This window comes from Lygodium microphyllum, chromosome 8, assembly GCF_053477565.2.
Source record: "Lygodium microphyllum isolate KBCC chromosome 8, Lygodium_microphyllum_v1.1.10, whole genome shotgun sequence".
NCBI classification, from domain to species: domain Eukaryota; kingdom Viridiplantae; phylum Streptophyta; class Polypodiopsida; order Schizaeales; family Lygodiaceae; genus Lygodium; species Lygodium microphyllum.
Genome location: NC_141142.1, coordinates 31,956,836 through 31,964,041, shown reverse-complemented (window position 1 = coordinate 31,964,041; position 7,206 = coordinate 31,956,836).

The window sequence follows — 7,206 nt, the reverse complement described above, 5'->3', positions numbered from 1 at the left end:
GTCAGATTAATTTTATGTGCATGTGGGTGATTCCACAACGGGTGATTCTGCAAAATACATATCAAAATAATGGATGTTTATGAGTTTAGAGTGTGCACTTGAATTACATTAAGGTTAGGACAATGTTCCAACCTATTTTAATTATTTGTAGCTAAAGACTGCTATGTATTCACTATTGTTTGTTTATTTTATTTATAAACAATTGTGAATGCTTCAGTTGATATGTAGAGCAGGTAGCGGTGGCTTTGGGTAACACTGGGCGTTAGCGTAAGTCCAAGCGGAAATTTCATAATTATGATTAGTTATCTTAAGTATAATATATAATATTATGTATTTATATGATATTATATTATTAAAATTATTATTCTATTTATAAGTTATAAATTTAAATATTTTTAGTAATAATTAGATCATTATCCTTAGTGCTATTAATTTATTTATTTTTAATATAGATTATTTTAGAATAAGATATTTAAGATATGCTTTTATTGAAAGAAGCTTTGTTTATAGAATACCTTGCTATTTTCTTAATGTGGTTAAAGTTTTAGAAGGCTTTTCTAGCTTTCTTTATAAAAGCAACAAGATTGCGCGCAAAACAGAATAACATGGTGAATTTTGAGTTTTTTTGTTTCTCTCTCATCCGGCATTGGAATTCAGAGCTTCAAGAGTCGTTTTGGGGATTTTTACATGCTTCGGACGCGATGGTGATGTCCAAACGTCAAGATTCAGATCACATAATTTTCTACATCAACTACAGCATGTTACAAGATACCTCTTGACTCTTAAAACTCTGTATTTCAATTGATGTTTTTGTAATTATATGTAAGATATGAATGTAAATATCCATATAAAACTACAATATATAATTAAGGATGGCAAACCATGGCTTTTGCCATGGGGGAGGTTGAGCCCAATCGTGTGTTTTTCCTCTTGTCTTTCTCAATCTATTGAGTTATTCAAATCCTCTTATGTATTATAATGTTGTTTATATTTAATAGTTGAGATGTTTGATTTGTTATATTTTTTCACTAAGTTCTTTATTTATGATTGAGATTTGATTTGCTGGATTTGCCACGTGTTCTGCTTTGTAACATTGGTATCAGAGCCTAGCTACGCTCCGAGTTTTCAATTGTATGATATTAGTATATAAATGGAACAATTGCAATCTACAAGACAAGTCACTACAAATGAATATTGCAGCTACATTTCTCGTGTATTTTATATCCTTATATCCACAATTGATTGGCTCGAATTGATCTAATTTGTTCTTCTCTAAATTTGGATTATATCATGGACTTGGCTATGCAAACAGGATATTATAGCCAAAAAGCCTTTGAAGTTTATTCCATAGTAAATCAAAGCTTTGTTTTATTTTATAAAAGTTTTAAGTTTAAGCATATTAAGTATTTATTTATGTAACAGGTTATATAAAAGAGGCACTTGGAAGTAGTCTAGCTATTGCATGTCTCACCATAAAAATCCTCTCGAACAACTATTTTTTAGGTAATGTAACTTTTTACTGGTTCATATTTTGAGGATGGTATTTTTTTAAACAAATTAGCCCTTTAAAAAATCTAAAATTGTTATTAGATACATATTTTACAAATTTTGAACATTTAATGAGTTATTTGAGTCCTAAAGTGACCCTCAATACAAATTTCACAACAGTATGCAAAAAACTGTGTAGTAGCCAACTTTGAGCCCTATTTTTATGACCTTACCTTCAGATTTGGTAATTCATTATAGAGACATGAATTTTAGACCTTTTTTCTATCTATAACTCTCTAGTTATTATCATGACCTGATTCTATCCACAAAGAAAGTTATTTATCTTGAAAGTAGGTCTCGCATGAGTTAACCTAGACAATGGAATTTGTAAATTTCAACCTATACAGACATCTAATTCCCTAATAGGATAGCTTTTAATCCATTTGGAATTTGAGTACTCCCAAAGAAATTTTTTTAGCTTGTACAAAGATCTAAAACTTATATTAGACACGGTTTTGTCTAAGTATGCATATATTAAAAGATAATCATATTTAAATATGCCATAAAACTTGAATATTACCAAGAGACTAGTATTTTTTCCAACTTTAGCATTACCTTTAATATGTTTCTTTTTAAATTTTGGTCTTAGTCATAAGTAAATATTTTGTAAATTTTCTTATAAGCTCCAACTTTCTAATTATAGACTAACTTGATTCACAAGAAGATATAAGTTGTTTTTTTATTCAAAGTAGGCCTTCAATATGATTCTCACTCTAATTTTTGACGATTATAGTATGCCTTTAATATTGTTATCTTTTGATTTGATAAATACTGAGACTAACCAATTTTTCTTAAAAGTACTTTGGAAAACTATTCAACTTCCTAATTTTGTTACGAAGTCACGCTTTCAAGTAAATGTAGAGATCTCCAATCAAGGTAAGATAGGTAAGTCTTTTGCTTTTCTTTTTTTTCTTAGAATTCTTAGTTAAATTTTTACTTACTACTAAACTAGAATAATAATTTTATTTGTTATTGTCGATGCTTTGAGTATAAGACCTAGCATTCATAATATTTATGTCTTATCTTTTGACTCTCTTACTCCCATGAAAAACATCTATAGTGCTAACATTAGTTTTTAATCTTATTAAAATCAATTGTTTGCTAATAATTAGACTCTGATTTGATTCATTGTCCTATACTAGATACTTGGTTCAGTTGAAGAAATGCAACAAATGACCGCCCGCGCCCTTAGTGCTTACCCTACACTAGTAGCTCCACATTGAGTAGCTAATAGCAATTGAGGACAATTGCTATCCCACCCCGGGGGTATGATACCAGGAGGCAGATTCCACGGTGGATTCCGTGAGGTTTTTCGATAGATTCCGTAAAACTATATATATTTGTCGGGGCTCATACACAAGGTGGATTCCTTATGCGAGAAGTTGATAGGGATGCATGTCCTTTTCGTGTGTCGGATTAATTTAATGTGCACGTGGGTGATTCCACAGTGGGTGATTCTGCAAAATACATATCAAATTAATGGATGTTTATGAGTTTAAAGTGGGCACTCAAATTAAATTAAGGTTAGGATAATGTTTCAACCTATTTTAATTATTTGTAGCTGAAGATTGTTAGGTATTCACTATTGTTTGTTTATTTTATTTATAAACAATTGTGAATGCTTCAATTGATATATAGAGTAGGTAGCGGTGGCTTTGGGTAGCATTGGGCATTACGTAAGTCCAAGCATAAATTATAATAATTATGAGTAGTTATCTTAAGTATAATATATAATATTATATACTTATATGATATTATATTACTAAAATTATTGCTCTATTTGTAAGCTATAAGTTTAAACTTTTTTAGTAATAATTAGATCATTATCCTAAGTACTATTAATTTATTTATTTTTAATATAGATTATTTTAAAATATAAGATTTACGATATGCTTTTATTGAAATAAGCTTTGTTTATGAAATACCTTATTATTCTCTTAATGTGGTTAAAGTTTTAGAAGACTTTTCTAGCTTTCTTTATAAAAGCAATAAGATTGCGAGCAAAACAGGAGAACTGGATGAAAACTGAGTTTTTTCGTTTCTCTCTCATCCGGAATTGGAATTCAGAGCTTTAAGGGTCGTTTTGGAGGTTTTGGCACGCTCCGGATGCGATGGTGATGTGCAAACGTCAAGATTCAAATCACAAAATTTTCTGTAGCAACTGCAACATGTTACATGATACCTCTTGACTCTTAAAAGTCTGTATTTCAATTTATGTTTTTACTTTTTTTGTAATTATATGTAAGATATGAATGCAAATATCCATGTAAAACTATAATATATAATTAAGGATGGCAAACCATGGCTTTTGCCATGGGAAAGGTTCGGCCCAACCGTGTGTTTTTCTCTTATCTTTCTCAATCTATTGAGTTATTTAAATCCTCTTATGTATTATAATATTGTTTGTATTTAATAGTTTAGATGTTTGATTTGTTAGATTTTTTTCACTAAGTTCTTTGTTTATGATTGAGATTTGATTTGCTAGATTTGCCATGTGTTCCGCTTCGTAACAAGTCATTGAAATATGGCTAGTGCATTTGTTAGCCCAAAAGGCATGACTATCTAGGCAAAGACATCCCATTCGATAGTGAATGCAATCTTATCCCCGTCATCGAGGTGGGACTTGCACCTAATTGTAACCTAAGAAGCTGTCCAAGAAACTGTAGGCTTCTTTGCCAACCACTCTCTCGAGCATATGCTTAGTGTACGAAAATGGATAGTTATCTATCTTCGTAGCAACGTTGACTTTCTTATAATTAATGCACACCCTGATTTTTCTGTTCTTCTTTAGGACGATTACAATGGGTGAAACCCAATCCATGTGCTCAATTTCATAAATGAATCCCACTCTTAACAACTTTTCTATCTCCTCCTTCACTCCATAAGCATGCTTGGGATTCATAAGGTATGGTTGCTACTTGATCAACGTTGCTTATGGTGTCATAGGAATTTTATGAGTCACTACACTCTAATCTACTCCTTTCAGCTTGACCAAGTAAACACGTCTATGTACTCTCGTAGCAATGCAATGAGATCTACTTCTTTCTGCTTGGTTAAGTCGTCAGCTAGGAAGATAGATTGAGGCTTCTCCCCTTCTCCACTAGGTTGACCTCCTTGACCTTGGTAGGCCCTTCCACAAGTTCGTTTGCTTGTCCTTGCCTCTTGGCACCCAGCAAGATCACTACTCTATCACATTTCTTAAATTTCTTTAATCACTTTGGTAGATCTTGCGATTTTTTGGCGCTTCGGGTTAGGGTATTCCCCAACCTTAGCACTCCCTTTTTCTACAAACTTCAGAGCGGATGTTTCTGCCTCTACATCTATGACCCTTTTTCCTATGGGTAGTGTCGTGACACTCTCCACCTTAAGCATGACCTTTGCCTCACGTATCATCTTCCTTCGCCTACGGCTCTTTTTTCCTATATTGAGGCTACATCCAGGTTACTAGGCCCTAGCAATGTTATACTGGCTTGCTTCATCTATACTCAGGTCATAACATGCAACGAGATGGGTGTAGCCTCTCCGTCGAGTGTTTCAACTCCGAAAAGTCCCAATGGCACTGACGGCATGATTGTTGAAATAGAGTATGGTTTTCTTCTAGGGAAATTAGCAAATAGATGGGTGATTCTGCACTCTGGGCATCTAAGGTCAGCCTTCTCTCTATTGGCTTGCTCCTTCTCAGGACAACGCGAAGAAATGTGCCTTGAGTGACCACAAGTCCATTGGATTATCTATTGGTTTTGCCCTTCCAAGACTCTACCTCTACCTCTGCATAACACCATCATTGGCTCTAGTCAATAGTTCATGAGGATGGGGTTGCCCTCTTTGTCATATGAGACGTAAAGGTTTATGTATGCCTTCTCATCATTTGGATCCTCCACATAATGGACTAGAGCATCGCTTGGTGGGTGGGTTACAAAAGGTCTAGGTGGCCTAAGGATGCATGTGGGATTAATCTTCATTCTAGGTATGGTCGGTTTCACGCCATTAGGTGCTAGAAGAGCCAATAGGGCTCCCCTTCCAAAGAAGTTTGGTGGTCTATTTCCTATGTATGGTTGGTTGTACGGGTGCAAGTATGGAAGCCTCCTTGATAGCCTGCAATGCATGGCATCATGGCTGAACCTACTGCAATTGGCGCAAGATCAAGACCTAGGGTCCTGGCATTCCACTAGAAGATGATTTCTGCCACAATGCAAGCACTCGACATGTGGGCGCATAGGTCTCCTCACTGTCTCTTACAACCTTGCTAGCTCCATCTTCATCTTTGCTAGCTCTTGGCTTTGGTCAATGCTGCTCCCTTTATCTTGGATGTTCAAGACTCGAGACTGACTGTTCGCTAGATGTCGTGGCTCTCTCTGAGGATGTGGAGTTAGAATCGTCTCGGTTTGAGTTCCTAGATCTTCTCTCTTTGAGCTATCGTCCACTCATATGGCTTCTTTGAAGACCCTAGCTAGCATGTCTCTCAACAAGCTTGAGTTGCTTGCCAAGGCCTTGTAGAGTTCCTCGCTACGAATTCCATTTGTAAAGACTATGGAGACCGCTCTCTCAATGGGTCATTCGTTAGTTGGGATTCTCTTAAAGAGACTCTGCATGTGGGTAACGTAATCCCTAATGTCCTCCTTGTCCTTCTGCTTGGCATTCATCAGCCTAGCTATGAGATTGTCAGAATACCCGACCTTAGAAGAACCTCTTCGTAAAGAGATTCTTGAGGTTGTTGTGCTCCATCGTGTCTAAGCTGGTGTACCATGTCCTACCCTTGTCACCTAGGCCAGAGTCCGAAGGCTTGCGAGTGTTGGGCAAGATCCGTGAGGCTATTAGCCTCTAGCACTCTCTCTCTTTCCACTAAATATATCCACGTTAGGTATCCTGTACAATTCCTATTGGCTAGAGCTAAAACACGATGGACTTTCCACATCTCAATGTCTTGCAATATCTTCCTAGTTCGCTGCTCATGATTGTATGCTATTATCTTCTGTAGCGCTTGCCATGCTAATCTCCTCTCCTCCTTGAGGTCTGCTATGATGTCTTCAAATGGCCTACCATGGTGGTCCATCGTGGTTTGTAAGTCGTATTTGTTCACTGTCTGTTGGATGCCGACTGGGAAATCTCCCAAGTCGAGCTCATTGTTCTTGTGGTTGGAGCTAGATCATGATATGTCTACGGCTTCTTGCTCCAGTAGGCGATTGATGAGGCCAATTAGGTCGGGCAGTGTTGCACCTCCAATGGTGTCAGTCATGCGATGCCTTTGGCATTCTGTGTTGGCTCTTTGTTGGTCCTAACTGGCCGGGGTTCTCGCTCATTCATCTAAGTATGAGGGTCATCTCCTATTAGTGGGTCTGTTCCACTTGTTATGTCTAAGTGTGTTTCTTCTTATTACAAACAACCCTCAACTTACATTCACTCAAGGTGTGCATGGTGATCCTTTCGTGCATAGTGCGAAATCTGGCTTTCAGTTTTCAAGTGCACTTCAAGTGACAAACAATGTGGGGTGCGAATGTAGGATGATGAATGCAAGTCTCGCTCTCTCCTTGTTCCATTTTCGGCCAAATATGGCTCTAAGTGCAATTGTTGTCCGATCTTATGGGTTCAATAGAACCTCTACTGTGTCTCTTAACTTAGTCAAGGTGTAATCGGGGTCTATGGGTCAATTTGGGGCTA